The sequence below is a fragment of the Phasianus colchicus genome, chromosome 5 (genome assembly GCF_987193195.1).
Source record: "Phasianus colchicus chromosome 5, bPhaCol1.hap1.1, whole genome shotgun sequence".
NCBI classification, from domain to species: Eukaryota; Metazoa; Chordata; class Aves; order Galliformes; family Phasianidae; genus Phasianus; species Phasianus colchicus.
Window position 1 is genome coordinate 4,276,086 of NC_143440.1, and position 10,817 is coordinate 4,286,902.

The 10,817-nt window shown below is 41.0% G+C and overlaps 1 long non-coding RNA gene across 1 annotated transcript in view; it reads right to left on the bottom strand.

Annotated features, from left to right (window-relative positions):
- The window catches only part of LOC149917665 (uncharacterized), a 39,851-nt gene extending 30,302 nt beyond the window's left edge, over positions 1-9,549 (bottom strand). Inside the window, exons 1-2 of the long non-coding RNA XR_016467224.1 lie at positions 9,463-9,549; positions 5,529-5,640 (exon numbers count right to left, since the gene is read on the bottom strand). This is a non-coding gene — a long non-coding RNA (uncharacterized LOC149917665). The remainder of the gene's footprint in view (positions 1-5,528; positions 5,641-9,462) is intronic.
- Positions 9,550-10,817: the final 1,268 nt, after the last annotated feature.

Consider the following 10,817-nt stretch of genomic DNA (forward strand, 5'->3'; position numbering starts at 1 on the left):
GGGAACAGTGGTGCAGCAGCTAGAACATCAACTGGAAGCTGAAAACAATGATTACATCTATGGACTCCCCAGCCTAAGCCTTTTCATATTACATTAACTGTTGTTTCTCATAGCTGAAATAGTTATCAGACATGAAAAAAGTAGCTCAAGTTTCTGGTTACAGCAAGTCACAAGTTCTCTGAGATTGCTCAGAAATGTCCTGCAGCTTATTCTGGTTTCAGGTCCTGGCCACATCTGCCTGGTCAGAGTTTCCAAGTTAAGGACATTCTATTATCCAAACCTTCCGGCTTGTTCGTTAGCATTACTTTTGCAAACTGTTCAGTTAAAGTACTGAAAAGAAAAACAACTACCAACCTAGAAATATTTTGAGTCATATCTCTACCTAGTACTGACAAACAGCACTGCATTCATTCAAAATGGCAGATGAGCTAGCTCTGCAAATATTTACCTATTTTCTCAAATACCCAAAGAAAAGATATATAGTTTATTAACTATATATTTCATTCCATTAATACCTGAAGTCTAATAAATGGTCCTTCAGATGCAAAGCAGTATACTGTTAAAACAGAGGAAACATTTATGATTCCTGGTTTCTTGTAAACTTTTAATTAATAAACAAACAATACAAATTTCCCCACAAGAAAATCTTGCTGTTGAACAAAGGATAGTGCAGCGCTCTGCAATTTGGCTGGCTTTTCACGCTTTCCCTGTTCTTCTAGTGAAAACTTAAGCCATGAAATTTCTTTTTTGTTAACGCAAAGACATGGTAATGTCAAGCATTCATGACCATAAGCATGGAAAATTGATGAAATTACAGTGTGTTCAGGAAAATAATACGGCGATGAGAGAAAGAATCTTTGCTTGTATCTGCATCCTGGTGGCAGCTTTTTGAACAGGTGAACATTTTTTCCTCCCTCTGTGCAAAACATCTTCGCATGAATACATCAAACAGATGCCTATGGAGAAAGGTCAAAGGGAAACAGTCACACAAATAATTAAGATATGAAGAGATCCTGTATTAAGTTTATTAATGCTTTGCACTGTCCTGTTTGGTTGAGATTCACCTTTAAAACTTGACACAAGTGAGCCTATGCTAAGCTCTACAAATATGGAAGACAACTGTCTTTGCCTTCCTTTCTAAACCCAATGCTAATGCCTCAAATGTGCATACACAGTTTATAGGTGAATCTTGGAGTTGTGTGCATATAAGGAAGAGCTGGCCCTATTCAAAGCTGCATTGAAGGTTCTTATAGAATCCATGTAATGCACAACTCAGCACTGACAAAAGCTGTATCTGTAGCATCGATAAATAAACACTCAGGGGCTGTACTCAAGGGAGCAGTGCTGCATTTGGAGCTGAGCTGATCTTCGCTAAAAAAAAAAAAAAAAAAAAAAAAAAGAAGAGTAGTATGGGTAACAGGGTCTCTCTATTTCAGAGATCCCAGGACCTAGCACAGGCCTCTCGGGTGGCTCAGAGATCCTCAGAGCCCAAGCACTCCTGAAAGATTCCAGCAGTGGTCCAAAGAATCTGAACACTGGTGGAAATGCAAAAGTGATCAGATACTAAGCTTCCAAACTGCGTTCTAAATCAGATTGACAACTGGAAATGCTTCTGCCTCTTTCTTTGAAATCTCGATAATAATTTATAGTTGCTTACACCTAATTTTTCACTCACATGCATTTTAAGCTTCTGTGTCTTGTAGATGTCTCTTTTTCCAAGCAGACAATATGCTGTTACCTTTTACGTATTCCACCCACGCCTTAGAGGTACAAGCATTCAGGATGGAGAAGCACAGTATGGGAGATCTGTCCCAGACCCTAGGGAACTGATGAAAACACAGTTAAATGCAAAACTGCCACCACTTGGCTTCTCTGGGGGACTTGAAAGCAAGGCTTTCTGTCACCAGAGCTGAAGACCATGTTCATTGACGTGAAAGTAAATGCACAGTTACCGGCTTCCCTATGAGTTTAGCTCCTGCAGGCTGACACAAACCCAGAGCTCAGTTTTTTTTCAAGGCAGCCCTTCATTTGTTACAAGCATGCTTTTTGTTCAGCCTGCAGGCACAGGCCCCAGACAGAAGCTCCCCACAAATTTGTCTCCTCTCTGGGATCAGTAACCTAACTCAGGTGCACCCAGAGGTTTTCCTGTTAGGGATAAATTCCTCAGCTTCCTGGCCAGGCAAAGATGCACAGAGAGCTCATGTTCCAGCAGCCATCACCATACAGCTCATCCTAAAATTCTAAGAGTTTTTGCTCACATTTTAGTCTCTAGGAGGTAAAGATCACCTCTTGATGCTCTTCTATACAGGACTGAGGACCGGGGCTGTTTTGGAAAAGCTGAGAGTCATACACATGTAGATGGCTACAGAAGCAGACGGACACTAGCTCTCAAGATCTACCATAAAACTACGAAGAGCAACAACACCTCTCCAGAAACCAAAGCCTCATATAACCTTTGTAAGATTATATTGCAAATAATTATATTTGCAAATATATATATATATATCTTTGCAAAAAGCAGGAACAAGACATTGTCACATAGCACAGGGAGGAGCTACTGCCTTCAGGCACTGGCATTAGGTAACCACAGAATGCCAAGCAAATGCCAGATAGAAGAATGTCACAGCACACGAGCGAGACACAAACCGACGTGCAAAAACGCTGCAGGAATCGCGAGTTGTATTTTCACACCCCGACTTCCCGCTTACCATCGCTGTCCTGGTGAGCTGAGAGCATGTTGCCCTCTGGTGGCTGCTTGGCTCAAAAAGCAAGGGTTTGTGATTAGAAACTTAGTTTTCCAAGTTTGAGACCAGTGTTTTATCCCGAAGATCGATCCGTTATACTCCCTTAAGTCCACATGCAGAGCTGCCATTCTGCATATACAGCACATCAAATGTGTGCGTTTATTTTCCTGGTTTGCTGCGCTGCTGTGTCTCAGCAGAAGCTATAGGATGAAGCTTCATTTGTGAGAAGTTTTAGTTATTAACGGCTGGATCTATGAGTCCTATATTAATTCAGGAACACTGAAAATTCCTGTATACAGAGTGCCAGAAAAAGGAAGAGCTGACAACATATAATATTAGCAGAACTAGACACAAACACTCCCCATCTGCCCTGTGATCTGAGAATAAATCAAAACTATTTTCCTCCCAAAGGCTTCTGGAGCAGATGTTGTTACATTTCTGACTGTACTCACACTGTTCAGAACCAAGCACAAAGTCTTTCTGCTCCATGTGACATCGTATGAGGCTGCATTAATTTATCCCCATGCAAAGCTAGTGCATGACAACCTTCATGGAGCAGCCAAACACCCTTATAACTTCTGCTCATTAAACCATTAGGCAGACATCCTTTGCATTTTGATTCCACCCCTACTTAAAATTTTAACAATATGGAAATGTAACAGGAAGGTTTTCCATTTCCAAATCCCCTTTTTGGCATCTCTGTAAAATTCCTTATTTCTCAGCTCTTTGCGTTTTGCAAGATGCATGGAAAGATGCACAGCAGGTGCCTAGAAATGGAAATCTGGATGAGGTAGGTCCCTTTGGTCTGTCAGGAAGGAAGAGGAATTAGAGATAGGAAGTGCCTCAGTTCTCCCTGGTTTGATCCAAAAGCAGTTTACAAATCTGTGTGTGGGAAACGATTCCCACTAATTGCTGCCAATTAGCCACAACATATTCAAGTGTTCAAGTCTGTGACTTCATCCAAATTCACTGAGAGATGAAAGAGAACTAGTAATAACTGCTTCCTGGAAGACAAGCTTTCCTTTTTCATTCTGTGCTGTTATTCTTAGAGCCAATAGATGTTTCTCCTTGCAGATTACTCAATAAAAACTGAATTAAGACTAGCACAAATGACAAGGTAATTCAGTTGGCAGAGGACCAAGTTACAGAACCAGCAACAAGAAAGCAACCATAAACATTTATGCAGAGTGCCTTGGCAAGCTCTTGTTGATTCAAGATGATCACCCTTCCACAGTAAGTCATACCTAGCAGATGTATGGTATTCTGCATTTCTTAAGCATGAGAAGAGCAAGCATGTGGATGTCTTTAATATCACATAGCATCAGCATCACAGTAGAATTATTTTCTCCACCCGTCAAAATGTATGAAATTTGATATCATAATCTGAAGCAATCGATCGTGGAAGAGCCCAGGAGAGTCCATAAAAAACAGGGACCAGTTCCTAAACAATGTGTATTATTGACAGGCACTGGGAGTGGGGTTTCATTTTAGGAGCCAAATCCTCCCCACGAGAAGAAGCATTCCTTTCTTATACAGTCCGGCACAAGTCAGCATGCTTAATGCTGCTGCAAAACTTGGCTGGTTTTAGATATTCCTGAGCCTCAAGATCCACCTTGCACTTCTTTGTCCCTTTAGAGGAAGCTCTTTCTGAGTAAGATCCCCTGTGGCCCAAAGTGCCCTGTAACACTCGCTTTGAGTTTCATTTAAACCTGCCCACAAAAAATAAAAATAAAAATAAAAATAAAAAATAAAAATAAAAAAATAAAAAAATTAAAATGTGGTATGAACAACCCCCAGAATACAGCAGTTGCTCTGAGCAACTCTACAGTCCTTCAGCTTAGCTATAGCAAAAACAATTTGTCACAGCAACAGCTGAAAGAAAATGTGTCAGCAAGATGAATGTCTTGTTCACCCATACTGCAATGCTGACCAGGGCTGGAGGGAAGAAAACCAGTCTGCTTCCAGCATGTTTTAGGCAAGAAATAATACAAGTGACTGAACTTCATTGGAGATGGATACATGTCTGTATATCATCAGGTTCCCTAGAATAAGCCCCAGCTAAAACTCCTGATCCCAGTCTATTCATTCACATTCTTAGGACCATTAAATAACATTTAGGCAGATGTTATCCAAACATCCAAAATCTCCATTAAACACTTTAACATGATCTGAACTCTTTGGAGAGCTCACACTGAATACATTTTGCAGTACCATGTTTATTTTCTTGCAGTTTATTATCTGTTTTAATTGTTAAGATTTACAAATTGATCATCAAGTTTTACAGACTGATTCTGAGTCTTAACAGACAAATTAGATTGTCTTTCTGTGCAATATCAGGCTTTTGAGTTACAGTTTCACCCATAATACAAGCATAACTGCAGTTCTGTAAAAGCAGAAGAGCCCATCTTTCACTTCATGAAATTAAACTATACCTATACTAGCTTCCAGGCATTAGATAAACCCAGAAACAGCTCTATTCCCACAGCTTTCTGATCTGTTCTCTCACAATACACTTACTGAACTCCAGAAGAACAATTAGGGACCTCTACCAAACATTTCATGGCCAAATGCAAGCAGAAGTATGTTTTGCTCAATTTTAAGTTTTGAAATATTTGGTCTGCTTCTGCAATCTTTAATTTTTCCCATTTCCATTTTCTATTTGCTTTCCCCATCACCTTACTCTTTTTAAGGGTATGCTGGTGAGTTTACTGCTGAGGTAATGTTGTACACATGATGAAACCAATTATATCCCCAGCTTCATAATCTCACTTTTTCCTTGCTTACCTGCGTTCCTGTCCAGCACAAGGCCTCAATTTCCCCAGGATGCTGATTCAACTAAATTTCAAAACTTCTGAAATTTGGGCCTGGCTGATGTGGGGTAGTGGTAGAGGCAGTCCTGCAGGTTGACGAGAACACAGATGAGACAGGTACATCCCATACGATCCATCACAAGGAGAAGGAACACATTCCCTGCTTCGTCATCATCATCCTTGCTTTGCAGTGCAGGACAGAGCTGTGGTTTGCTTGAGGCAACCAACGGAACACGGCCTGCTCCAGCTACATTTGTTGTTAGTTCCAGTTAATTAATTGACCAGGATCTTCCTCACCCTCCTTCACATAACTTATGCCTTTTTATCTTCTCCTTTGCTGACCCCTTTTTCCTCTTAAAAATCCCCAACACTCCAAATAGGGGAAAAAAGCAAATCAATGCAGTCTTGGACAAGTTACTCATGTTCTATGCCGGGTCCTAAGCCTAATCTATCTGCCCCATTTATCTACACCAAATCCTGTATTACAGTGCTTAAATCCTATTTTCTTCTCTCAGCTCTAGTGTGTTTCAAAACTAATGTTAGCTTCCCCGAGCACATAGGTGCCACAGATTTATTCTAGCTCCTCAAACCCCACCCTGCATGTCACATTCAGGAGTCCAGATAACATCATTGACTTGCAGTGCCAGCACACAGATGCAAGTTTGCTCACTCACCACCTTTTAAGACACGAGAGGTAACTTCAGCAAGGTTTGTGCACAATCTTTTTGTGTTACCACTTGTCTGGTGAGCTTTGCCAGCTGCATTCATGCAGTAAAGCTCCCCAGTAAGCATTAGAGGACAGAGCAGCAGTGTGCAACCCAGATTATCCCAGATTTGGAGGAAGGATGTCAGAATTAAAGACGTCTGCTTTAATTATTAGTTATTATGATTAGACAAAGCCCAAAAGATTTTTAAAGCCAGGAAACAGATTTTGAGCTTTAGGGGTATTCAGGCTCTAAACTTTTACTTCTTCAGAAACATAATTGGTTTTGAGATATAATTGGTTTCATCATGTATACAACATTAATAACCATTCTCAGTGTCTTTGACTAAAATAAAAAAATTAAAAGTTACAACTTCTTGCCCTTTCTGATAGAAATCACTCAATTTTGACCACCTGATGGGCCCTTGGGGTTAATTAGAAAATCCCCATCAAGAGCTCAGAGGCCAATATCAGCTGTCAAAACCCCACATTCCCCTCTTTCACCTCTTTCAAGTGCAAAACAACCTGTGTCTGAAGATGTGCCAGAGAATAAAAGGGCACACCACAACCACTGTGGGCTCTGACTTAGACCTATTCATGGCCTCCCTACTATGAATACAGCAAAATCTCAAATGAAAGTTTTAATCTCCCACTGCATTCAAGCCAAAGAGAAAAGGGCTTCCCTTTTAACAATTTCCCCCCTTAAATCTTTTGTGTTGCTATGCTCCTGGAAAAGCTGAGATTTTGCTCAGACCCAGCAAGAGCTTTTTGCCATAGAAAGCTCTGCACCTCAACCCTTTGTGCTGACACAAGAGTAAAGGTCCGCTCAGACCAGAAGTAACTAATGCAAAAGGGCTTTAGAAGGCCTAAATACACACTGAACAAGATCAGAGTTAAAAGTGCAGATATCTGATCTCAGCTCCCTGCTCCCCTTCCCGAAGGTGTGCAAGCAACACTAAGATGAGCAAAACAAACACCCAAAAATGACCAGATGCAACAATGCTGGAAGCCGAGGCCAGAAAAGCCCCACTGCATGCATCCTCTCCAGAGGAAACGAGAGATCTCTCATGCATACAGGTGCTCATGCGTGGGTGCTATTGGGAACCACTGGAGCATTGCTATCCTAGTGATCACTGCTTGTTTTCCCTCTGTCCAAGCAAAAGTTGTCCATTCAAACACTGCTAGCAATTGAATTCCACAGTCAGCTTCATGACTGAGGTAAAACAAGTCCAGCCTTCGTCATTTAACTAACTGCTAGCCACGTGCTGGCATAACAGTGCAGGTAAGTGCAGAAAAACTTCACATCTCCACTTTTTTGTTTCAGTTGTTTTTTCCCTGGCTGTTTCACTGCCAAACACAGCTTTTATCTCCTTTGCCTGGAGTAGAGCTCTACCAAGTGCCTCAAATCTCTGCCAGCACCATCCCATGGCACACCCGTGCCCAGCTCACCCAAATGAAGGCAACAGGGTTCACAGAATCACAGAATGGCCAGGGTTGGAAGGGACCTCAAGGATCATGAATCTCCAACCCTCCTGCCACATGCAGGGCCAACAACATTCCCACCTAATGCTAGAGGGTTTTTATATATACTTACAACCCAGTGTTTCCCTGAGATGTATTCTTTCCCCTTCAAGTGATCATTTTAGTGTTTTTTTTTGTTTTTTTTTCTTTATGAAGAGTAACACCTAAATTGTGTGGGCAGAGACGGAAGCACTCAGAGCCCTCAGAACAGCATTCACTTGGAGGCAGGTGGAGAAGCTAAGCATTCATCTTACTTTCTTCACCCTTGGATGAATTTTGTGCAAAGCTTGAGCTCTGAGCCCTTTTTCTCACAGCCCCATGTAATTAATGAGAATGAGACAGAAAAATCAAAGAAAACATTGCAGTATTTTATGTCTCTCTGCAGTTTGTTCATTTTTTGAATGTAAGGAAACTCTTCCCATCAGAGTAGAAAAACACCTATCTTACTCAGAAAGAAAAAAGGAAGTAGTATTTGTTTAATTATTATGCACTTGGGCTTTTTCATTGATACAAGAGGGCAACTCAGTGCTTGGAAATAGCACCTTCTGGTCACCACCTGCCCAGGGACTACTGCAGGCAGGTGATCAGTAACCAAATGGGGCTGCAGCGTGGGAATCACCCCACAGCTGATGGGCCAGCAGCTCACATATGTCCCAAAGATGTTTTTGCCTAGCAGACAGAGTTCAAAAGGCTCCAGTGGGCCTTCAATGACCCTTCTGCCCCAAGATTCATGCTGTACTGGCCAGGATCGAATTCAAAAGCAGCAGTAAGGCCTGCTTAGCCTTCAACAATATGGAGTAGGAAAAAAAAAGGGAAAAAAGGGAAAAGCTCTCCCTCACAGCTTCACCCATCTTTGTGTTTCCACAGTTTCAGTTGTTTTATCATCACATTTAATTGATACTATATGCACATCAGATATTCTCACAGTACATGGTGCCTTTCACTACAGGTTTTCATTTTAATGTTTATTTTATTAAACATATAATTGATAAACACAACATAGCTTATTTCTGGTAAACCAAGCACAGTGTACTGAACTGGATTTATTGCACTGTCAGTAATACCACATCATTTGTTTTTAGGAAAAGGATGAAGTAATTTAAGATCACCATTCCCAACGTGAAATAAAAATAAAGGACAATATTCTACTCTAATTTGCCCAAAGATGTTGTGGATACCCCCTTTCTGGAAGCGCCAAGGCCAGGCTGAATGGAATTTGAGCAACCTGGTTTAGAGGGAGGTATCCCTGCCCATAACAGTGCATTGGAACTAGATGATATTAAGGGTCTTTCCCAATGCAAACCATTCCATGGTCCTATGAATTTAGAGTGAGGAATACTGATTGTGTTAAGATACTGAACTAGCACAGCTATAATCAGATTCTAAGAAGTACAATGCAACAGGATAATTTAATGCAAACATCTGTCATGTCATAGTTGTATTTCACTGGGATGGGTAAGGCCATGTGCTTTGTAGACAGTCACTGTCAAACCATTTTTACCAGAAAAACGGTCAACAGTCATTGTGGTTACATTCAATGTGCTAGCAGAGCATTTCATCCTTCCTTCACTTTTAATATTTGTTCTGCTCACAAAGAAGCAAAATTGCTTCTGACAGGTTCTTAGTAAATTATCAGGTAAATTATTGACAGGTAGCCATATACAGAAGAAAGAATTAAACTCACCCAACTAGTGGAGGGGGCTTTCTGATTGTGCAGCACTCCTCTCAGGAAGCAGCCTACATCCAAGAGATGCTCTACCTTCAGTGTCTGGCCTTCTTATGAGTCCTATCCATCTGGTCCCATAGGGATCACAGTTGCAAACAATCTGCCTGTGCTCCCTGTGCCAGCCACACCCTTCACCAGGTACTTAATCAGTTCAAGTTGTGACCTAACAGTTCCCTTGCAATATTAAAAATAATAAATTATGAAATAATGCCTTCAGAAATAGCCTCTTTTAAAAGTTAATACAAAAAAATTTGCAGATGTTCATTTTGCATTGTACCTACAGTGAAGTTCTCTGTTCACTGTAACCCTAACATAAAAAAAGACAGCTGTGCCTATCTAGTCAGTGCTGGGTGGGAATCAGTAGTAGCACTGACAGTCAAAGGAAGCTAAATATTTAGAAGGAATCAAACGACAGGAATCAAATGAATTAGCAAGCTTCGTTCACCACCACTGCACAGGCAAAATGAGGGGAAAAATAAGGAAGGAAAGAAGAGTCTGAAGGCCTCAGTCCCATGATGGATCACTGTCAGGCACGATATAAGTAGCAATTGAGAATTGCAGGAGTCTTTAAAAGATAACTAATTTCACCTGGTAGACTGAATTCTGACAATGCCAAAGGAGTATCCACCCAGCCACAGTTAAACCAATTAACTTGTGCTTGACAACAAACAACACCGACAGACAAATCAGAGGGCTGCTTTTAGGCAAGAGCAGCAATGTCTTGGCAAACAGTGCTACATTCAGCATAAATCATGTCCCTGCAGAATAAACACCTGCACAGAATTTGCCCTATGACCAGTCAGGGCTGGTGGCAGAATCCCTCAGCATGGTGGCATGTGTACATCCTTCATGTGCTCTGCTTTTGATTTCTCCTTACCTTCATGAAGAATAAAGAAGAAATCTTCTATACACAGTTCAGGGTTAGGGGTTCAGACCCAGTGACAATCAGCAATCATCTTCAATTGCATCAACATCCCAGAGGCCTAAGTTAGATATTGCAATCCTGTTTGTTTTCATTTACTTTTGTTTCATATATATAATAGTGAGTTTCAAATTGTGTAACAGATTAATTTTCTCAAAGAGAGAAAAAAGATCTGAGGCCTGTGTTTGATTTCAAGGGTAGTTTGGGGTATTTTTAGACCTTGGTTTAACAGTGAAGATGCTAGCTGATGGATTTGGAAGTCTTGTTGAAAATAAAGTTATAATAGGTCACAGCTAAGACCAAACCTAGACCTCTGTGCACACCATGGATATCCCAGGAGAAGAGCTCTGACTGCAGCACAGATGTATCAGTTGAGATATGCTCTAGCAAA